The sequence below is a fragment of the Carettochelys insculpta genome, chromosome 17, assembly GCF_033958435.1.
Source record: "Carettochelys insculpta isolate YL-2023 chromosome 17, ASM3395843v1, whole genome shotgun sequence".
Classification (NCBI taxonomy): domain Eukaryota; kingdom Metazoa; phylum Chordata; order Testudines; family Carettochelyidae; genus Carettochelys; species Carettochelys insculpta.
This window is the reverse complement of record NC_134153.1, coordinates 31701096-31725108: the sequence shown is the minus strand read 5'-3', so window position 1 is coordinate 31725108 and position 24013 is coordinate 31701096. Positions and strand designations below refer to the sequence as shown.

Below are 24013 nucleotides of genomic sequence, written 5' to 3'. Positions count from 1 at the left end.
GTTTCAAAAACTGCTGGATCAGTTCTCCAAAGCGTGCAAGGACTTTGGGCTCACCATCAGCCTAAAGAAGACAAACATACTCGGTCAGGATGCTGCTGAATCCCCATCAATCAGCATTGACAACTATACGTTAGAGGTCGTCCACGAGTTCGTTCACCTCGGGTCCACCATCACTGACACCCTTTCATTGGACACTGAGCTAAATAGGAGGATCGGAAAAGGGGCCACAACTCTGTCCAGACTCAGCAAGAGAGTGTGGAACAACAACAAGCTGTACACTCACACCAAAATGCAAGTCTACAGAGCCTGCATCCTCAGCACCCTCCTTTACGGCAGCGAGACTTGGACAATGCATGCCCACCAGGAAAAGAGGCTGAACGTCTTCCACTTGCGCTGCCTCAGGCGCATCCTTGGAATATCATGGAAGGACAGAGTGACCAACACCGCCGTCCTCGAGCAAGCTGGAATCCCAACCATGCACACCCTCCTCAGGCAGCGTCGGCTCCGCTGGCTTGGCCACGTCCACAGGATGAATGATGGAAGGATTCCAAAAGACATCCTGTATGGTGAGCTAGCCTCTGGCAAAAGACCTCCTGGACGCCCCCAGTTGCGCTACAAAGATGTCTGCAAGAGAGACCTCAGAGAGGTAGACATCGAGCTGGACAACTGGGAAGAACTAGCAGACGACCGCAGCAGATGGAGGCAGGGGTTACACAAGGGCCTTCAGAAGGGCGAGATGAAGATCAGACAGCTAGCAGAGGAGAAGCAAGTGCACAGAAAGCACACTAAGGACTTGCCAGACACCCACCACATCTGCAAGAGATGCAGCAAGGACTGTCACTCTCGTGTGGGTCTTCACAGTCACAGTAGACGCTGTAAATGAAGCCCTCAATTGAAACTATAAAGGGCACAATCCATATTCTATGCAGACTGAAGGATGCCTACCACGGTTCAGAGAATTTTAACGAGGTGCTGAAATTAATATTCAGTGCCTCATTAGCATTGCTGCTGGCCATGGCACTTTGAAAGTGCTGTGTTTCGCTCATGTGCAGCCCATCTACAGGGGTCCCTTTCAAAAGGACCCTGCAAACATCGAAATCCCCTTATTCTGATCAGCTGACAGGGCCCCTGTGTAGATGAGCTGTGTGTGAGTGAAACGCGGCACTTTTGAAGTGCTGTGGCTGGCAGCATGCTAATGAGGCGCTGAATAGTCATTTCAGCACCTCATTAGGGTTCTTTGAATTGGCATTAGCATGGCCATTTGGAAGTTTTCCCCTAGTGTAGACACAGTCTATATGTTTCATGTGGATCAGCAATGTAAGGCAACAGGGGGCTGGGACAGGAAGTGAAGATGAGCCCAATTGAAACTGAAGGGGAATGAAAGGAGCTGCAATTGTAGTCAGGTATGTGACCCCTTCCAGCATGGAGATCCTGTGAGATGGCTGCATTATAATTACGGCTGTTCGGAAAGCTTTGTCAAGGTGGTTTTCTGCCAACAAACGTTGCTTTAACTATGGTGGTGTTTTCTGTTTGAGAACTTCTGAAATTTCAAACAAATATTCATTTGGAAATTTTATATTTGACATTTTAAATTTTATATTGTTATAGTTTTACATTAGATCCTTACATTGTGACATGCCAGTAAAATATGTAATATGGTATCAGTGTGACATAATTTGATGTGGTGTCACATTCATTATCTACTGGGGCAGGCATACCATAGAATGATATAAAGATAATGGTAATTTTTAAAATGCCAGAAAAAATCATTTTGAAATGAGTGTGGTGGCAGTGTTTTGTTTGGCAGGGAGATTTGAAAATGCTTGTTTTCACAATGTTTTGGAACAAAAACAAATTTTGAAATGTCATTTTTTCCCCTGAAATACAATTTCTGCATTTCAACCAGCTGTAATTATAACAGTCTTTGATTACATGGTCACTTGCTATTTTTTTCCCCACAGGTACCCTGCCTTATTCAGTGCACACGATTGACATTGCTGACTGAATGAGCAGCTGTTCAGTATTTCTGGTTTCTTTTTCTTCACTGGGTGGCCCCAAAGTATTCTATTCAAAACTTGCTCTAAAGGTTGAATTGTGAATTTCCATGTAAGCTTTTCGTGTGGCACTCTTCACTGTAGTGCGTTAGTATTTCAGAATGACCCTGTGTTGTTTGGCGGTATTATTCCTGTTTTACAGATGGGAAACTGAGGCACAGTATGATTGTTCACATTTTCCATTGATTTTTGCATACCTAATTTGACATGCCTTTGTAGCACTTATGGCAGTTTGTATATTCAAACTGCAGCTTCCACTGACTTCTGTTGCATCTGTGAGTGCACAGCATTAGATCTACTTAGAGGACAGTTCTGTTTAGTGGAAACTTTCAAGGTTTTAACATTTGTTTTTGTTCCTCAGTGGAATGAAAGCAAAACCTTTTCAGTGTTTTTGTAAGAAATGTCTTCGTGCTTGCCAAAATTGTGGGAAAACCTTGTTTAAATCCCTGTGCTATCTTATTCAGAGTAATCTCTGACCACTCCAAATCAGATAAAGCTGGGACTTGAATGTGGTCTCCAACATCTCAGACCAATACCCTCCTCACCCAGCTGTAGAGTTAGTTTTTGGTACCTCACCTCAGGCCCAGAAACTTTCCCCATGAAAAAATTTTGGGAGCATATTTTACTGAAATGATTAATTGATCTACCTTTACTCAGTAGATCTCCAAATGAGCAACAAGTGGGATAAGAACTTCCTGAGGAGCCCATCCTAGCCATGCTTGGAGAGCAGGAGGAAAGAGCATAACCTAATTGAAGGACCAGTGCGGAGCTCTGGCATGAAGGGCAGGAAAAGGCAGTTCCATGCTGTCCTCTTTGACCAGAGTGCTAGGATATGTCTAGACTAGAGGGATTTGTCGGCGGAAGCTTTTTTGTCAATAGGTATCTTAAGACAAATTTCTGTCGACAGATCATGGCCACACTGCAGATTGGACTGAAGGAGTGATCCGCTCTGTTGACAGAGCAGCCAGGCTGCCCTGCTGCTCTGTTGGAAAAACAGCAACTGGAAGCACAGCAGACAGGATTCCTTGGTGTCCTGACAGCCCTTTCTGGCGACAGAAGTCCCCCCAAGAAAGTTCAGACCGCCTTTTTGTTGACAGATGTCTGTTGACAGAAGCATTCTTCTTCATGGTGAACAGAGTACAGCTGTTGACAAAAGTTCTGCATTCTGTCAACTTACTGCTGACAGAACACCCTTGTGAATCATAGAACACTAGGACTGGAAGGGACCTCGAGAGGCCATGGAGCCCAGTCCCCTGCCCCAATGGCAGGACCAAGTACTGTCTAAACCATCCCTGATAGACATCTATCTAACCTGTTCTTAAATATCTCCAGCGACGGAGATGCCACAACCTCCCTTGGCAATTTATTCCACTGTTTGACCACCACGACAGTTAGGAACTTTTTCCTCATGTCCAACCTAAACCTCCCTTGCTGCAGTTAAGTCCATTTCCTCTTTTTCTATCCTCAGAGGCCAAGAAGAACAAGTTTTCTCCCTCCTCCTGATGACACCCTTTTAGATACCTGAAAACTGCTATCATGTCTCCCCTCAATCTTCTCTTTTCCAAACTAAACACGCCCAATTCTTTCAGCCTTTCTTCATAGATAACATTCTCTAGCCCTTTAACCGTTCTTGTTGCTCTTTTCTGGACCCTCTCTAATTTCTCCACATCTTTCTTGAACTGTGGTGCCCCGAACTGGACACAATACTCCAACTGAGGCCTAACCAGCGCAGAGTAGAGTGGAACAATGACTTCTTGTGTCTTGTTCACAACACACCTGTTAATGCATCCCAGAATCATGTTTTGCTTTTTTTTCAACAGCATCACACTGTTGACTCATATTTAGCTTGTGGTCCACTATAACCCCTAGATCCCTTTCTGCTGTAGTCATTCCTAGACAGTCTCTCTCCATTCTGTATGTGTGAAACTGATTGTTCCTTCCCAAGTGGAGCACTTTGCATTTGTCCTTTTTAAACTTCATCCTGTTTACCTCAGACCATTTCTCGAATTTATCCAGATCATTTTGAATTATGACCCTGTTCTCCAAAGCAGTTGCAACCCCTCCCAACTTGGTATCATCTGCAAACTTAATAAGCATACTTTCTATGCCAATATCTAAATCATTGATGAAGACATTGAACAGAACCGGTCCTAACACTTGTTATACTTTTCCAGCAGTATTGAGAACCATTAAGAACTACTCTCTGGGTACGCTTATCCAGCCAGTTATGCACCCACCTTATAGTAGCCTCATCTAAATTGTATTTGCCTAGTTTTTTGATAAGAATATCATGCGAGACCGTATCAAATACTTTACTAAAGTCTAGGTATACCACATCTACCGCTTCTCCCCTATCCACAAGGCTCGTTATCCTATCAAAGAAAGCTATCAGGTTAGTTTGACATGACTTATTCTTTACAAATGCATGCTGGCTGTTGCCTATCACCTTACCACCTTCCAATTGCTTGCAGATGATTTCTTTAATTACCTGCTCCATTATCTTTCCTGGTACTGAAGTTAAGCTGACTGGCCTGTAGTTTCCTGGGTTATTCTTATTCCCCTTTTTATAGATGGGCACTATATTTGCCTTTTTCCAGTCTTCTGGAATCTCTCCTGTCTCCTATGATTTTCCAAAGATGATAGATAAAGGCTCAGATACCTCCTCTATCAGCTCCTTGAGTATTCTAGGATGCATTTCATCAGGCCCTGGTGACTTGCAGGCATCTAACTTTCCTAAGTGATTTTTAACTTGTTCTTTTTTTATTTCAACTTCTAACCCTACCCCTTTCCCACTAGCATTCGATATGTTTGGCATTCCTTCATCAGACTTCTCAGTGAAGACCAAAACAAAGGAGTCATTAAGCATCTCCTCCATTTCCAAGTTCCCTGTTACTGTTTCTCTCTCCTCAGTGAGCAATGGCCCTACCCTGTCCCTGGTCTTCCTCTTGTTTCTAATATATTTTTAAAAAGCCGCCTTGTTTCCCTTTATGCCTGTAGCTAGTTTGAGCTCATTTTGGGCCTTAGCCCTTCTAATCTTGCTCCTGCATTCTTGTGTTGTTTGCCTATATTCATCCTTTGTAATTTGTCCTTGTTTCCATTTTTTATGATTCCTTTTTTATTTTGAGATCATGCAAGATCTCCTGGTTAAGCCAAGGCAGTCTTTTGCCATATTTTCTATCCTTCCTACGTAGCAGGATACCTTGCTTTTGGGCCCTTAATAATGTCCCTTTGAAAAGCTGCCAACTCTCCTCAGCTGTTTTTCCCCTCAGTTTTGCTTCCCCTGGGACCTTACCTACCAGCTCTCTGAGTTTACCAAAATCTGCCCTCCTGAAATCCATTATCTCTGTTTTCCCTTCTACTCTTCCTTAGAATTGTGAACTCTGATTTCATGATCACTTTCACCCAAGCTGCCTTCCACTTTCAAGTTCTCTACCAACTGCTCCCTATTTGTTAAAATCAAATCTAGAACAGCTTCCCCCCAGTAGCTTTTTCAACCTTTTGGAATAAAAAATTGTCTCCAATACAATCCAAGAACTTACTGGATAGTCTGTGCCCCACTGTATTAGTTTCCCAACATACATCTGGGTACTTGAAGTCCCCCATCACCACCAAATCTGGGGCCCTGCATGACTTTGTTAGTTGTTTAAAAAAAGCCTCATCCACCTCTTCCACCTGGCTAGGCGGCCTGTAGTAGACTTCTAGCAGGACATCAACCTTGTTTTTTACCCCTCTTAGTCTAACCCAGAGACTCTCAACACATCCATCTCCACCTCAGTCCAAGTGTGTACATGTTTAATATATAAGGCAACACCTCCCCCCTTTCTTCCCTCTCTATCCTTCCTAAGCAGGCTGTACCCTTCAATACCAACATTCCAATCATTTATTATCCCACCAAGTTTCTGTGATGCCAATGATGTCATAGTTGTATTTATGTATTAGCACTTCCAGTTCTTCCTGCTTATTACCCATACTTCTTGCATTTGTATATAAACATCTAAGATATTGATTTGATCTTGCCTCCCTGTTTTGCCCTGACCCTCTTTTTACTCTGACATTGTTGCCCATGCTGCATCCCATTTCTGACCTCTCTCTCAGGTTTCCATGTTCTCACTTACCTGGGGGCTTTGCTCCCCTGCCCCCGTCGAACCTCATTTAAAGTCCTTCTCACTAGGTTAGCCAGTCTATGTCCAAATACAGTCTTTCCCCTCCTCGAAAGGTGAACATCTTCTCTGCCTAGCAGTCCTTCCTGGAATAGCATACTGTGGTCGAGGAAGACAAAGCCTTCATGGCAACACCATTTTCGAAGCCAGGCATTCACATCTAGGATGCATCTGTCTCTGCCTGGGCCCCTACCGCTGACAGGCAGGGTGGAGGAGAATACCACGTGCCCCCAGAGCCCTGCAGTCACTCTTGACCTGCTCAGCGTTACACCTCTCAGTATCATGAGCGCCCACATGGATGAGAAGCATGGGATAGTAGTCAGAGGGCCGGATAATCCTCAACAACGCCTCCGTAATGTCTTGGATACGGGCCCCTGGCAGGCAGCATACCTCCCAAGATGAAATGTCAGGTCGACAGATGGGCACCTCTGTCCCCCTCAGAAGAGAGTCCCTGACCACCACTTCTCTGTTTCCTCCTCTCAGTGCTGGCAGCAAACTTCCCAGGCTTTGAGGCTATGAGGCTTCTCCTCTGCTGTACGGGGTGATTCTTTGTCTCCTGTATCAAGTACAGCATAACGGTTTCTTAGAACCATGGTGGGAGGGTTCTGAGCAGGGGTGGAACACTGCCTACTACCAGCAGTAACAAGCTGCCAGTGTCCACCCTGATCTATCTCCTCCTCCACCAGTGGTTTATCAGCTGTCCTTTGTACTGGGACAGTTACCTGAGCTGTCTCCACATGAATGCTATCCAGGAACTGCTCGTGGAGTTGGATATTCCTCAACCTGGCTACCTCCTCCTGTAGCTCTCCCACCTGCCACCTGAGAGATTCCACCAGCAGGCACCTTTTGCACTGGATGGTCCCCCCAGCCTGGATATCAGTGAGTGGGAATTGCAAGCCACAGTCCCTGCAAAGCCACACCAGAATCTGGGTAGAGGCATCCATGGTCAGGCAGTCTGTCTGGCTACAGGCACAGGTGGAGGAGACAGTAGTAGTGCTAGCACAGGTGTTGCGGGCCTTCCTAACCATCGTAGGCCTCCCTCTGTCCAACTCCTCCTTAAACTATCCTGTCTGCAGCTCCCTGTCTGCTTTGCTTCCCTGGTCGCCCTTGCCTCTGGCTTTTAAAGCGTACCAGCCTGGGTCAGGCTGTCCCCCCTGTGAGTCACCCAGGGGAAGGCCAGTCAAGGGAATAAAGGTCAGGCAGGCAGTCCCAACTGCCACTGAAACTGACCCACCTGAAATCAAAATGGCAGTTCAAATTCAAACAGTTAAGCGCACTCACTCACCCCAAAAGCCGGCGCTCTCACCTGGTAGCTTCTGCAGCGGCAGGATCACTTGGTCTCCCTCTTAAACTCCCCTGTCTGCAGCTCCCTGTCCACTTCACTCCAATATCGATGCTCTGCAGGGTTTGTTGACAGTTATTTTGCTGACAAATCCCTCTAGTTTAGACATGGCCTCAGTGTCTGAGGCAGGATGAGACTGATATCATCCTGAATCCTTGAACTGTACCCCATACCTCCCTTCATCCAGCAATGAGAAGAAAACCCAAATCTTTGACTGAGTTGTAAGCTCTGGAAGAATGAAGTCTTGGGTTTGGTCTGCTTGATTACGAGCTGCAGTTGAGATCTGCCTATTGTTGCTGTACAGAGGACTAGCTTTACCACGATGCTCGTGCTTGTGTTTAGGGCCTCTGGTCCAAATTTATCCTGGCTGTAGCTCCACTGGCTTCCATAGGTGTCCCTTATGGCCAACTCAGCCTGTGGTTTTGTCACTCTGATATGGGAGGCCAGGGCAGCCACTTAGATGATATCTGATGAGGCTGTTTGGTGGAACTGTCCTGTCCTGCTCGGAAAGAGAGCAGTGGAATCTCATTGCGAGCAACTTCTGTAATGCTAAAGGTATTGTCCATGAGCAGCTTCCCATCTGCTTTGCATCCAGCTCATCCTGCTGGGATGGCCTTGTGCCCTGGTGTAGGGCTGAGAACACTTGCCAGACATCAAGCCCTGTGGAGATGGACTTTCTCCTAGTTACTGACATCACAGCCTAAATGTGGTTGAGGGCATTGTCTCTTCCTGGTATGGAGGGGTTAGAGAGAGGGGTACAAATGGGAAAGTTCCATGTGCACCAGGAAGTGGTCATAGTTAAAGCAGGTGCCCAGAACTGAACCAGAGGTCACTGAGTAGCTCCATATACCTGTCTCTAAACCAGGAAAAAACCTTCCCCTCTCATGGCTAACTTCTGGATAGGAGTTGGTGCACCACGTGGGTCTCTTAGCATCATTCAGATATTTGCAAATGTTGATATGTTTCCACAAGGTGCTGCTCAGTTGCCTACCTTCACTCTCTGTTTCTACCAGCCTCCCCAGTCTTCTCTGGAGCTGAGATTCTTCCTCTGTCCCTGCTACATAGCACAGCTTTGGGATGAACGATTGATTCCTCTTCAGAGTGTGTGAAGTGTTCTGGAAAGTAAATGTGGGTTATCAGTCAGATCCCCCCATGTAACCCAGGGAACTCACTACCTCAAGAGATGTTTGAGGCTGATAGACTGGGGGAGAGGGGAGTGGGATTCAAAAATGGAATTGTTGTTTGTATAGGGAATGGAAACATCTCCACTTACGTTAGTATTCTCAGATCAAAACTAGCTCGTTGGCAGGTTAGGATAAAAATGTTATTTGGTTCAGGATAACTATAAAATCCATGCATTGAAAATTCAGAGTCAAAGTTAAACTACAAAGGCAGTCCAAACATGTTAGCTAAAGAAAATGCAGGTAGCGCAACTCATTCAGCCTCATTTCTGCCTTCTAGTGATGCCATGTGCAGTTTCATATGATTGGTCCCAAGGAGTGTTTGTAATCATAGATTAGAGGAGTTGGATCTTTAAAGACATAGTAGATTGTTATACTTTTTTTCTGCCCTGCTAGGCTGCTGTGTAGCACCAGCCTCTACTGAATGATAAATGCCTAGTTATGAAAAAATAATTACAAGAAATGAACATGACTCCTCAGTTAGTTCTTCATGCATAACCAGTGCTCAGGATTGAGATGTAACCTGGTGGAAAGTTTGAAGAGTCTGTATTATTCCATCATAAAGATGATTCAGAGACATGGGTAGAGAAATGCTGACATCAGGGGCTAAATTTCTTAGAAGACTGGTTTTCAGATGGATTTGAGCTAAGGCAAGCTGTGTTCTTCAGGCATAGTGAAACAATGGAAGCCTTCGTTCAAGTGCAAAACTCAATTCAGCCTTAAACATAACATTGTGATTGGAGCCTCCAACTGAACCTGAGACAGATACCAATCACATGGCTCAAGATATGTGCTAGGTAAAAGTTTTCCCAATAAATATCCACACAAGGTATTTTTCACCTTTTCCTGAAGTAGCTGGCACTGTCTGCTCTCAGATATGGGTTAGAAAGACCTACTGAGCTTAATTCTTCTGTTCCTGTCTGCCCTACAATGGAAATCCTCTGCCTGGCTTAGGCTGCAAAAGCTCTTGTCAGCAAGGTGAAGAGAACAGTGTGAGCTAGGAAGGCTTGATTTCACAATCCTCTCCTAGGGGTGTAGCTCTGAGGGCAGGTGATGCAACTGGTGAGCTTGGATGTGGGTGGTAGGTTCCAGCCAATCATTGTTTGGGTTCCCTTTTCCAGTGTGGTAAGTGCTCAGTGCAGCTGTGCCAACAGCTGTGACTGTGACACTGGCCTGTGCAAGATGTTCCCTGTCAGTCTCATGACACCAGTCACTTGTTTGTTACTGTGGAAGGCAGGCAGGAGTTTCCTCTGTAGCTGATACGGCAGCTAATGAATCTGAGCTGTGTGCTGGGAGGGCTGCTGCTGAGTGGCTGCTGGCTTGTACACAGCTGGGGTGGTCTCTGGCTTATGCAGGCCTGCATGTGGAGTGATAATGGTTAAGTTGCAGTTGTGGTAGATATTTAAAACCATTTACACCATGACAGCGTGTGTCATGGATGGTCTGGTTTGGGGTTAACCAGCCGAATTTCCACTGAATTAGGTCAGTTAGGAATTGCTCAGAAGGGAAGTTGGAGCTTCAATATTGTTTGTACTGGTTTAAGTAAATAGGCTTGAAATCAGACCTTTAACTAACCTGGTGTGACTGCGTATAAAGGACCTGGTTGCTGGGCACTACTGTATTACTACAAAGTCCTTTTTCCTTCGCAGCAAATCAAGGCGGAAGATTTGGCATTCAGGAATATCGTATAGGATTGAGGAAGTAGCTCTCTGGCTGTTCCTGGCTACTGCTCAGAGGAGTGCAGCTCTCTTAGTGAACACTGGGGAGATGTCTCTGGACCGCTCAGCTCTTGATCTTCAGTGCTTTGTCATATGGCTGAGCCAGGGCGTGAAACAGCTCTTTGGTAATGTTCTTGCAGATGTTTCTGGTGGGTTTTAGTGCTGTCACAATGGCTGTTAAATGTTCTAAACTCAGTCTGGTTTTGTGGGTCAAACTAGGATCAATCATATACTCTCGAGAGAGATTGATATTTCCATTCTCTGGGTAGACAACCTAAACTTCCTCATAAATTTTAACTACAGCTTCAGCAACCACCTCCCACCCATCTGTCAGCGCCCAGGCTTTCTTTAGAACACTCCCATGGCAGCATTAACTTCCTGAATCTCTGGATTAGCTTTAACTTCAGGCATCTCCAAACTACTACATCCAAAGAGATCACCACATCTACCTGCACACATCCAGCAACCACTCCCCCACACCTAAGTCAGTTATCTACAGCCAGACACTCCGATACCCCAGAATTTTCTCTGCAGAGAAGGTTGGGGAGGTGCACCTAAACACACTTAAAAACCATATTCACTAAACATGGACTCTCCACCTGAGGAGTAGATTGCATCATGGAATGGGGCTACCCAAATACCTGGGGGAACCTGCTTCTATATTGTTTCAAAAATAAATAAATAAATAAAATGCTGCTGTCATCTTTCAACCCACCCTAGAACCCCTATGAAGGGCTCATTAAATAAGATTAATTAGGTCTGTTAAGTGATTACAGTTAATTATGTTAATAGGATATCATTAAGTATTTTTGGATATTTTCTACATTTTCAAATATATTGATTTCAGTTACAACACCATATAAACTATATAGTGTGAACTTTCATGGAATCCTAGGGCTGGAAGGGTCCTCTGGAGGTCATCTAGTCTAGACCCTTCTTCAAGCAGAATCAACCCCCACTAAGTCATCCCAGCTGGGACTTAAAAACCTCGAGGGATGGAGAATCCACCACCTCTGTAGGCAACGCATTCCAGCGCTTCACCACCCTCCTGGTGAAGTAGTTTTTCCTTATATGTAACCCACACCTCTCCCTCTTCAACTTCAGACCATTACTCCTTGTTCTGCCATTTGGCACCACTGAGAACAGTTTTTCACCCTCCTCTTTAGAACTCCCCTTCAGTTGAAGGCTGCTATTAAATCACCTCTAAGTCTTCTCTTCTGTAAACTAAACAAGCCCAAATCTCTCAGCCTCTCCTCATAGGTCTTGTGCTCCAGCCCCTTAATCATTTTTGTTGCCCTCCGCTGAACCTTCTCCAGCAAATCCACATCCTTATTATACTGGGGGGCCCAAAACTGGACCCAGTATTCAAGATGTGGCCTCACCAGTGCTGAATAGAGGGGAATAACTATTTCTCTAAATCTGCTCAAAATGCTCTTCCAAATACATCTTAGTATGCCGTTAGCCTTCTTGGCTACAAGGGCACACTGTTCACTCATATCTAGCCTTTCGTCCACCATAACCCCTAGGTCCCTTTCCATTGTAATGCTGCTGAGCCAATTTGTTCCCAGCCTGTAACAATGTTTGGGATTCTTCTGCCTCAGGACTCTACCTTTCTCCTTGTTGAACTGCATCAGATTTGTTTTGGCCTAGTCCTCCAATTTATCCAGGTCACTCTGGATTCTTTCTCTACCTTCCAGTGTATCTCCCTCTCCCCCTAGTTTTGTGTCTTCTGCAAACTTGCTGAGGGTGCAATTTAGTCCCTCATCCAGGTCATGAATAAAGAGGTTGAACCACACCAGCCCCAGAACTGAGCCTTGTGGCGCTCCTCTTGAAACCGACCTCCATCCAGATATTGAGCCATTGACCACTACCCATTGAGCCTGAACCTCAAGCCAGCTTTCTATCCATCTTATAGTCCAAGGATCCAATCCATATTTCCTTAACTTACGGTCTCCCACAACATTCTTGTCCATATCAAAAGCCTTGCTGAAGTCAAGGTATATCACGTCCACTGACTTCCCCGTGTCCACAGAGCTTGTTACGTCATCACAGAAGCTAATCAGATTGATCAAGCAGGACTTGCCCCTGGTGAATCCATGTTGGCTACTTTTGATCACTTCCCTTCTTCCAAGTGCTCCAAAGTGGATTCCTTGAGGATTCCTTCCATTATTTTCCCAGGGACTGAGGAAAAGGTTGACCAGTCTATAGTTCCCTGGATTGTCCTTCTTTCCTTTTTTAAAGATGGGCACTAGGTTTGCCTTCTTCCAGTCATCCAGTATCTCCCCCGCTCTCCAAGAGTCTTCAAGGATAATGGCTAAAGGTTCAGCAGTGACCTCTGCCAATTCCCTCATCATCCTTGGGTACATTAAATCCGGACCCATGGACTCGTGCACATCTAGTTTTTCTAGATAGTTTGGAATTTGTTCCTTCTCCACAGATGGCTGCCCTCCACCTTCCCATACTGCATTGTCTAGGACCATCCTGTGGAAGTTGACTTTCTGTGAAGACTGAGGCAAAAAAAGCATTGAGTACTTCAGCTTTTCCTACATCATCTGTCACTAGGTTACCTCCCTCATCCAGTAATGGCTCCACACCTTCTCTGATAACCCGTTTATTGTTAACATGCCTGTAGAAACCCTTCTTGTTACTCTTCACATCCCTTGCCAGCTGCAGTTCCAGTTGTGCTTTCGCTTTCCTGACTACTGCCCGGCATTCTCTAGCTGTGTGTTTGTATTCCTCCTTAGTCAGCTGTCCACGTTTCCATTTCTTGTATGCATCCTTTTTGAATTTAAGCTGGCTAAGGATTTCCCCCGTTAAGCCAAGCTGGTTGCCCTACCATGTTTGCATTTTGTACTATTGCAGAGGGATGGTTTGTTCCTGTGCCTTCAGTAAGACTGCTTTAAAATACTGCCAGTTCTGTTGAACTCTTTTCCCAATCATCCTTGTTTCCCAAGGGATCCTGCTCATCCATTCTCTCAGGGAGTTGAAGTCTGCTCTTCCAAAATCAAGTATCTGTATGTTACTGCTCACCTTTCTTCCTTTTGTCTGGATCCTGAAATCTACGATCTCATGGTTGCTGCAGCCCAGGTTTCCTCCCACTTCTATTTTTCCTACTAGTTCTTCCCTGTTTGTGAGCAGCAGGTCAAGTTGTGCACGGCTCTGGGTCGGTTTGTTCAGCATTTGTACCAAGACATTATCCCCAGCATTCTCCGAAAACTTCCTGGATTATCTGTGTGCTGATATATTGGTCTCCCAACAAATGTCCAAATGGTTAAAGTCTTTATTTACTTTATTTACTTTACTTCATTTTATTTTTTATTATGAATGTTTGTATTGTAAAAAAGTGTTTTTCAATTCCCCTTTTACAAAATATGTAGTGCAGTCTCTTTATCATGAAGGTTGAACTTAAAAATTGTAGAATTGTATACAAAAACCCCTGCATTCGGAAATAAAACAAGGTGAAACTTTAGAGCCTACAAGTCTTGAGTTCTACTTCTTGTTCAAGCAACCACTCATGTAAACAACTTTGTTTGCAGTGGATGATGCTGCCTGCTTCATGTTTACAGTGCACCTGAAAGTGAGAATAGGTAAGCATTTGCATGGCACTGTTGTAGCCAGCATTTCAAGTTATTTATTTGCTAGAGTCGCTGAAGTTTCTATGTCCCTGAATGAGTCATCCACCATTCCAGAGATCATGCGTCCATGCTGATGACAGGTTCTGTTCAATAATTCAGATGAGGTGCCACCAGCGGAAGATTTTTTTGTGGTGGTTTGGGTTCTGTAGTTACTGCATTAGAGTTACTTTTTAAAGATTTCTGAAAGCATGCTCATCCCTGGACACTTTCACATTTTGGAAGGCTTTTCAGTTTGTAAACCCCAGGGTCAAGTGTTGTAGCTATCTTTTAGAAGTCTCACGTTGGTACCTTCTGTGCATTTTGTCAAATCTGCAATGAAAGTTTTCTTAAAACAACATATGCTAGATCACCATCCTAAATGGTGATAAAATGAAATGTGTCAAAATGCAGATAAAACAGAGCAAAAGACAATTCTGTCCCCACAAGGAGTTCAGATTACTTTTCTGACTGGCGTCATCAGCATGGAATCGTGCTCTGAAATGGTGGGCCAAAGCACACAGGGGCACATGAATGTTTAGCATATCTAGCATGTAATACCTTGCAACACCAGCTACCAAAGTGCCTTGTGAATGCAAATTCTCACTTTCGGATCATAGAACAATAGAGCTGGAAGAGACCGAAAAAAGCCATCAAGTCCAGCCTCCTGCCCTAGGCAGGACCAAACCCATCAGATCTGCCCAGCCAGGGCTTTGTCAAGGCGACACTTAAGCACCTCCAGGGATGGAGACTCCACTACTTCCCTGGATAGACCATTCCAATGGTTCACCACCCTCCAAGTGGAAAAAGTTTTTCCTAATGTTCAACCTGGACCTTCCCAACTGCAACTTCAGACCATTGTTCTGTGTTCTTCCATCCATGACCACGGTGAACAGCCTCTTTGTGACCTCCCTTCAGTAAGTTGGAGGCTGTTATCAAGTCCCCCTTCAATCTTCTCTTCTACAGACTAAACAGTCCCAATTCCCTCAACCTTTCTTCATAGGTCATATGCTCCAGCCCCCTAAGTATTTTGGTCGCCCTCCACTGGACCCTCTCCAGTGTATCCACATCCTTCCTGTAATTGGGGGCCCAGAACTGAACACAGTACTCCAGATGCAGCCTCACCAAAGCCAAATAAAGAGGAGTAATCACTTCTTCTCTGGATCTACTGGCAGCGCTCCTCTTGATGCAACCTAATATGCCATTAGCCGCCTTGGCTACAATGGCACACTGTTGACTCATGTCCAGCTGCTCATCCACTACAACTCCCTTTTCTTCAGAACTGCTACTGAGCGAGTCGGACCCCAGCCTATAGCAATGCTTGGGATTCTTCCGGCCCAAGCGCAGGACTCTGCACTTGTCCTTATTGAACCTCATCAGATTTCTTGCAGCCCAGTCTTCCAATTTGTCTAAGTCACTCTGGACCCTGTCCCTACCCTCCAGCATATCTACGTCTCCCCCTAGCTTAGTGTAATCGGTAAACTTGCTGAGGGTGCAATCCAACCCCTCATCCAGGTCATTGATAAATATGTTGAACAGAACAGGACCCAGAACCGAACCTGGGGGCACTCCACTAGAAACCAACCACCATCCTGACATTGAGCTGTTGATCATAGCTATCGCTGGGCCCTACCTTCTAGCCAGCTTTCTATCCATCTTACCGTCCATTTATCCAATCCACATTCCTTTAACTTGCTTGTGGGAGACCATATCAAAAGCTTTGCTAAAGTAAAGATAAATCATATCCATTGATTTTTTTTCTCCGCCCCCCCCCCCCCCCCCAAATCCACAGAGCCAGTTATCTCATCGTGGAAACTAATCAGTTTGGTCAGGTATGACTTGCTCTTCATGAATGCATGCTGACTTTTCCTGATCACTTTCCCCTCCTCCAAGTGCCTCAAAATGACTTCCTTGAGGAGCACCTCCATGACTTTTCCAGGGACTGATGTAAGACTGACTGGCCTAAAGTTCCCCGGATTATCCTTCTTCCCTTTTTTAAAGATGGGCACTACATTTGCCGCCTTCCAATCATCTGGGCTCTCTCCTGATCTCCCCGACTTTTCAAAGATAATGCCCAAGGGCTCGTCAACGACATATGCCAACTTTCTCAGAACCCTCAGATGAATAAGGTCCGGGCCCATGGATTTATGTACGTTTAGCTTTTTTCAAGTAGCTCCTAACCTGTTCTTTCCCCACCAAAGGCTGTCCACCTTCAGCCCATAGTGCATCACTTATCGCATTCGTCTGGGAGCTGTCCTTGTCTGTGAAGACAGAGGCAAAGAAAGCATTAATTACTTCACTTTCCGTACATCATCTGTCACTGGGTCAGCTCCCTCATCCAGTAGGGGCCCCAGGCCTTCTCTGATCACCACCTTCTTGCTCACATGCCTGCAGAAACTTTTCTTGTTATCCTTCACGTTCCTCACAAGTCTCAATTCCAGTTGCACTTTCGCCTTCCTGATAACTGCCCTGCATTCTCGAGCTGTACCTTTATATCCTTCCCTAGACATCTGTCCAAGTTTTCACTTTTTGTAAGCTCCCCTTATGTGCCTAAGTTTTCCAACGATTTCCCCAGTAAGCTGGTCTGGTCTCCTACCATATTTACTTCTCTTGCTGTGCGTCAGGACAGTTTCTTTCTGCGCCTTCAATAGGGCTTCCTTTAAAATACTGCCAGATTTCCTGGGCTCCTTTTCCCTTCTTGGTAGCATTCCAGGGGATTCTGCCCATCAGGTTCCTGAAGGAGTCAAAGTCTGCTTTTCTGACGTCCAAGGTGTGTAATTTACTGCTCTTTCCTTACTTTGGTCAGGATCCTGAACTCTACCATCTGATGATCACTGTTTCCCAGGTTGTCTCCCACCTCTATCTTCCCTGTTAGTTCCTCCCTGTTTGTAAGCAGCATGGTAAGGTGTCATGGTAAGGAAGAATTGGGCGACTTGATCTCCCATAATGTAAACAAACTTGTTTGTCTTAGGAATTGGGTGAACAAGAAGTAGGATGGAGACGACCTATGAGATTGCATTGCTTTAGAGAGGTATCAAAACAAAAAGCAGTCAAGTAGCACTTTAAAGATGAACAAAATTGAAACCAAACACAGCACTTTTGAACGATGTCACAGGGAAAAAAAGACAAACACTGTCTTCCGTGAGTGACCACTTTTCACATAGTGATCTCACTCCATTTCTGATCTTTTAGTACTTGTCCTCAAGGAAACTTGCAACAACACTTTCAAAATATAGTGCCTTTCATGTTGAATAGTAACAGAGAGGAAGCCGTGCTAGTCTATACACTATCGAAACAAAAAGCAGTCAAGTAGCACTTTAAAGACTCGCAAAATAGTTTATTAGGTGAGCTTTCGTGGGACAGACCCACTTCTTCAGACCATAGCCAGATATAAAGCACTGGTCTGGCTGTGGTCTGAAGAAGTGGGTCTGTCCCACGAAAGCTCACCTAATAAACTATTTTGCGAGTCTTTAAAGTGCTACTTGACTGCTTTTTGTTTTGATACCTTCAAAATATGTCTGGGAACTTTAAATTCTTCGCTCTGCTAAATACCAAAAACCACGGACTTAACAGGAAAACAGGTTTTATGGCTCATTACAGTTTGTAACACACTGCAGTGCCTGCTACCCTCAGTTGTGCTCTTGAAACCCTTGGTATGCAGCAGTCTAACTTCCAGGTGCCAGCTTTTTTTTTTCCTTCCCCCAAATGAGCTTGCCCCCCATCCCCCTCCACACATGCATTATGCAAGTGTTTCTCAACTTTATTTAAAAAAGTATCCCTTTAAAAAAAATCATAAGTACCCCATTGCATGTTGAATAGTAACAGAGTTAGCCGTGCTTGTCCATATATTATCAAAACAAGCAGTCCAGTAGCACTTTAAAGACAAAATAATTTATTACGTGATGAGCTTTGGTGGGATAGACCCACTTTTTCAGATCACAAGCATACCAGAACAGACTCAATATTTAAGGCTCAGAAAACCAAAAATAGTAATCAAGGTTGACAAATGAGAAAAATTATTACCAAGATGAGCGAATCAGAACGCAGAGGGGCAAAAGGAGGAGTGGGGGAAGTCAAGAATTAGATAATTCAAGATTTAGGTAATTAGATGATTTGCTTACCTTGGTAATAATGTTTCTGATTTGTCAACCTTGATTACTATTTTTGGTTCTCTGTGCCTTAAATGTTGAGTCTGTTCTGGTGTGGCTGTGATGTGAAGAAGTGGGTCTGTCCCACGAAAGCTCCTCACCTAACAAATTATTGTTAGTCTTTTAAAGTGCTACTGGGCTGCTTTTTTGTTTTGATAAGTACCACCCTCCTTCTCTTGTATACCACTAAGTGTATGCATCCCACTCGTTGAGAAAATGGTCCTAAGGTAATCTAAGGTTTGAAATGTGCCATTCAACCTTTACAGATTACTGTACCTTTTTCAGGAGTCATATTTGTTTTGCATACCACCAAATTACACCTCACTTAAAACTGCGTACAAAAATATGCCAAAATATCCCAGCAGACTACTACTGAAATTTCAGTGACTTTCTGCCATTACATTATCATATGAGTGAATTGGAATAGAAATATTGTACTTACATTTCAGCCTAAGACACATGAAGCAGTAGAAACAAGTCATTGAATGAACTTTTAGATTGTTGATGTAGCCTGTTGTAAAACTAGGCAAATATCTAAATAAATTGCTGTATGCCCTTGAAGACCTTAGCATACCCCCAAGGTACACCTGCAACTGATTGAGAAACACTGCATTGCTCCTTCTGATTAACAATATTTTCCAGTGTGTCTTGAGCTCTTCCTCAGATCTGGGGAAGAAAGCAGTGTGTGAGCTCAGAAGCTTGTGCCTTACACTAAAAGAAGTGGATCTAATAAAAGATATTACCTCACTTACATTGTTTCTTTGCTGTTTTCCTGGCAGTTGTATGAGTTACATCATCACATCAGGAAAGGGACTGACTGGCTGATTTAAACTGGTATTTCTGTTGTCTTTTCTTGCTGGGCCTGAGGTTTTAATGGGTCTCGGGCAACATTCCTGGCCCTTGCTCAAAGCCAGTGCTCTGCAAAGGTCACCTTAGGAAATGTACTCCCTGCAGTCAGTAGGGCCAGTCTGCTGCATGAAGTGCAGTGTTTAAATACCTGGGCTGTCTGGGTGAGATCTGGATCTAGCACAGTCAAAGACTCCTTCTGCTCTGAGATGGAAAAAGACACCCCTAGTAGAGGGCCTGCCAAGCTGTAGTGAGGCTTCTCATAGAATTGTGGGGCTCGAAGGGACCTCAGGAGGTCATCTAATCCAGTGTGTATTCTCCTGAAGTCCCAACCTGATAAACCTCTTGTCTGGATGCTGGCTCAGGCCCATCACTAATAAAGCATAGCTCAGGATCCTTTCCCTGCCTCCTTGTCATTGCTTTGGACTAGTCAAACTACCACCTAGGTCTGTGCCCAGTTGTGCTGATGAAAGCAAGGGCCTTATTTGCACTTCAAAGTTTTGGCTCATTTGGTCTTTTTTTTTTTTTTGGGGGGGGGTGGGGGGAGGCGGTGCTTAAGTACTGTGGAAAAGAAAAGGAGGTAGGCACCTAACTACTTTTGTTGATCTGGACTTTGTTCTGCCCATGTTACCAACATGTCTGCCCTGCATTGTCAAAGTAGATGCAGTTATACGAATATGGGAGTATGTCTACACTATGCATTGGATTGACAGGCAGTGATCTATCCAGCAGGGGGTTGATTTATCGAGTCTAGTATAGACATGATAAATTGACCATCACTCACTCTCCCATTGATTCTGGCACTTCATCAAAATGAGAAGTGCAAGGGGGAATTAGTGGGAGAGAATCTCCTGTTGACACACACCAATGAAGGCACTAAGGTAAGTAGATCTAAGTATGTCAGCTTCAGCTGTGCTATTCATGTAGCTGAAATTCTGGCAGGAAACTGGAGGTCTCTTGGCAGAAGTCTGCCACATCAGGAGCATTCTGCCAACATCTCTGTCCTTCTTGTTACATGAGGCAGAAGGGATATCGCGGCAGAGGGGCTTTTCCAGACATTTGACTTTGTGGACGGACCAAATGTTGGGAAAGCCTTCCTCGATGGAACTGTCGGCAAGAGATATGCAAATAGGGTAAGCAATTTGTGTATCTCTTTGCTGATAGTTCTCAGCAATCTAGACACAGCCCTTAGATTGATAGCTCTCATCAGTGCAGGTTCAACCTCTCTAATCCAGAATCCCCTCTATAATTTGGAATGATTTTAGTAAACCAGATGACTGGTTATCATGGGTCTGGCCAACTTTCCCATGGTCCCATAAAGTTTGTTTACAGCCACCAGTCTTGGCTCTCAGCGTTTTGTGCTCTTATTTACCCCTAAATGTTTGAGCCCAGTAAGCAGTGGAAGCATTGGTAATGTGCTAGAAAATATTGACCATCTGTTGTCTGGTGAATTCTCTTGTCCAGCGTGATCGAGTCCTAAGGGTGCTGGATGAGAGAGGTTCACTAGGCCTGTGTGTGCTTATGTGGATGCAGTTTATTTCAGTTGGTAGAGCAAAATGAACTGTTGGGGTATTCAGGCCACATCTACACTAGTGAGCTTAGACTAGCACAACTGTATTGATTGCAACAGCATTGCTCTAAGATATCTTGTGGAGCTGCTCTATGCTAATGAGGGAGCCCTCCTGGTAATACAATTAACTACCCCTAAGGCATAGCCCTAGCTTTGTCAATTGGAGATGCTCCTACTGACATAGTGCTGTGCACCCTACCACTTACGCTGATGAAACGTGTTGCTGAGGGGATGGGAGTTGTGTTTTTTTCCCTACAGCTTGGGCAACAGAAGTGTTTTGCCAGCGGTAGTGGTAGTGTAGATGTGGCTAAAGTACCACATATCAATATAAGTACATTTTGCTCTGGGGTGTTACTGGTATGGTTGTCATGGTAAGGAATCACACCCCTCACAGCCATGTATAGTGGTGACATATTCTGGGGCTGTACAGTGCTGATGACTTCACCGCTAAACACTCTAGGGCCAATGAGTGATCAGTGGCAGAGAACAGCCTCGATGCACTGCTCATGGAGAGGCCAGGTGCATAGGGGGTTACCTTACAGCTCAGCTGGTGGGCAGCAGCATGTACCCCTGTCCTGCCTATTAAGGGTTAATAAGGGGTTTGCTTGTCACCAAGAGAAGTGACCTAGCAGTGGGGGGAATGTTGAACATGGGCATTTGAGACAAACCTGTAGCCTTTCATGCAGAAAGAAGGAGCATGTCCCACGGTAGGGATGGCATGTGTAAGAGGCATTGTTTGATTGGAGTTGGGCTGAAGCTGGATGCACACTGTGACCTGCAACATCAGACACTGGGATCCATGCTTACTTTTTTGTTTAACGTCCCCACCTTGCAGTACATGGGCGCATAAGTGGTAGGAGCTTGTGCCATGGGTATGGAATATTCAAGAATTCTACATACCTGATAGTTTCTAAAACCAAAGGTTTGTTCACAGCTTGGTCGGGTTTTGTTCAGCTCATGCCCCAACTCCTGCAAATCAAGGAAGTGGTTCATGAAGGGGGAAGCCTCCCACGTGCCCTGGCATCCCATCACACAGTGTCAGGCACACTGTACTCCCATGAAGAGCACTTCTACTCACCCACTGTGCATCTGCAAGGCAAATCCTGAACACCAGGCTCAGCAGCTGGCGTTACAGAGACGCTGGCCCTGGCTCGAAAGTAAGGATTCAAATTTTGTCACCTTTTCAGGGGAAATTAGGGGCACTTAGTAACTAAGGCATCATTAATACTGATTATTCTTTAGCTATTTTGCACATTGTTGATAACTTGTATTAACATTGCAGTGATCCAAAAATGGAACATGGCTTTAGTGCTGATGAAGGCAGGGACCTGAGAACCCAAGTGAATGGAAGTCCCTTATTTATTGCCAGGGCAGCAGAAGGGCCAATTCCTCCAACACACCCCTGGGTCATCAGAGGGCTGCTAATTAGTGCCAAGCATGGAGGGAGTTTGTGATGTGGGAACTGGAATTGGGGCTTGCCAGACTCTTCGGTCCTAAACCAGCAGGTCTGGATTAAGTCTGGTGCCCTATGGAGAAGATGTACAGCCCTTCTGCCTTATCTTGCAGCACCCAATCCTGCACCACGTGCTGACATTACAGCGAGATTAAGGAGAGGGCTACTGCTTGCTCCTGACCTAAGTCTGAGTTGAGAGTCACACTATGAAGGAGGGGGTTCAGCTTTTGTATGTGTGAAAAATACAAAGCATCTTCCTCCTAACTACAGTGAGTGCCAGCTCTGAGGGAAAATGAGCGTGCATTGGCAGAAAAGGTCCAGCTCCACAAGGGACAGTAGTGTTTTCCTCTCCCTCTGTTGTCAATAAACATGCAGTATAGACATCTTAGGCATTTGGTTGCTGATTGGGCCTCCATGGTGTGGCCCACAATCCCCAGTTGGCCACTGCCCTGCAGCTAGGTGAGCAGCTACCCCCCTCCATGCCTTGCAAGCCCTGAAAAATTTAAATACAATTTCTTGCTGCTTGAGCATCTGAACTTCCTTGCAAGATGGCTCATCATGCAGTGGTTTCATAGCGTCTTCCCAGGTGCTCATGGCTCATCATCACACCAAATGTTCTCCCACTTGGACCAGCATGGAGCTCTTAGATCTGATCAGTGTATGCAGGGAGGAGTGTCTTCAGTCCCAGCTGCGAGTGACCTGTAGGCACGGGGACACAAGGGCACACTTCTCGATCCTTGTGTGAAATGGGCTCTGAGTGGTCAGCAAAGTGCTAAATCAACCAGTAAGTGACTGCAGAAGTCAGGAGCAATGCTTGGAAAGGGGGCTGAGGAACTGCTAGGACAGCCAGGCCTTCTCCAGGCAGGCCATAGGAGGTATAAGCAGGGTGACCGAGGGATAGACTGAGATCCTCCAGCATTCAGTGAAACAGCAGAGTGAGCCAACACAGGTTCATCCCTGCCTCCAGCAGATTGAGAATTCTGTGTTGAGCAATCCCCATTCCATGCCCTCACATTCCTTTTCAGTTTCTGGGAGTCCTCATTTTCCCATGTACTCTACTCACTCTCCCAAATTTGATTACGAGACCAGGACCTACACACATTTCTGAGTTGTAAACCTTTGCTAGCAGCTCCCTTACCAGCTGTCAGTGGTGTTTTATTGCATTTTACTACACTGTTTTCTGATGAATAAAGGCACACTTTTATAATGGTTCTACAGCCTTTATTTATCATTTAACAGTTTCACAGACCAGTCACTGCAGTGCCTGGTGCAGGCTTTAAAGACATGTTCCTGTCTGTGCATTGCATTGGTAGGTTTGGGTGTGCCGCCTGGAGGCACCTATAACAGGTTTATTTCAGTGCACTCTCAAAGCTGCACTGATGTAAACAGTCGCACAGAGCTCCAGCTCAAGCTCTGTAGCTGTGTTCCACCCTGAGCAATCAATTTCCCCTTAAAAAGAAAAAGCAGTCAAGTAGCACTTTAAAGACTAGCAAAATAATTTATTATGTGAGCTTTCGTGGGACAGACCCACTTCTTCAGACCATAGCCAGACCAGAACAGACTCAATATTTGAGGCACAGAGAACCAAAAGCAGTAAGCAAGGAGGACAAATCAGAAAAAGATAATATAGGTGAGCAAATCAGAGAGTGGAGGGCCACCACAGCCAATCTAGTGTCTGACCTCTGTAACTTTGTTGTCACACACAATCGTTTCCGTTTTGGGGACAGTTTATACCTTCAGATTCGTGGAACTGCTGTGGGCACCCGCATGGCCCCACAATATGCTGATATATTTATGGCTGACCTGGAACAACGATTCCTCAGCTCTCGTCCCCTATTACCACTCCTCTACTTAAGATACATTGATGACATCTTTATGATTTGGACCCATGGTACAGAGGCTCTAGAAGAATTCCACAGAGACTTTAACA

General features: G+C 45.0%; 1 protein-coding gene across 11 annotated transcripts in view; it reads left to right on the top strand.

The window, feature by feature from the left end:
• CHD6 (chromodomain helicase DNA binding protein 6) overlaps positions 1-24013 on the top strand; it is a 209956-nt gene that overhangs the window by 78083 nt on the left and 107860 nt on the right. The window contains exon 4 of one of the 11 annotated variants that reach the window (XM_075011570.1): positions 10387-10580. The exons of the other annotated variants lie outside the window; for them this stretch is intronic. The gene's annotated coding sequence lies outside the window, so the exon portion shown is untranslated. The remainder of the gene's footprint in view (positions 1-10386; positions 10581-24013) is intronic. 11 annotated transcript variants of the gene reach the window in all.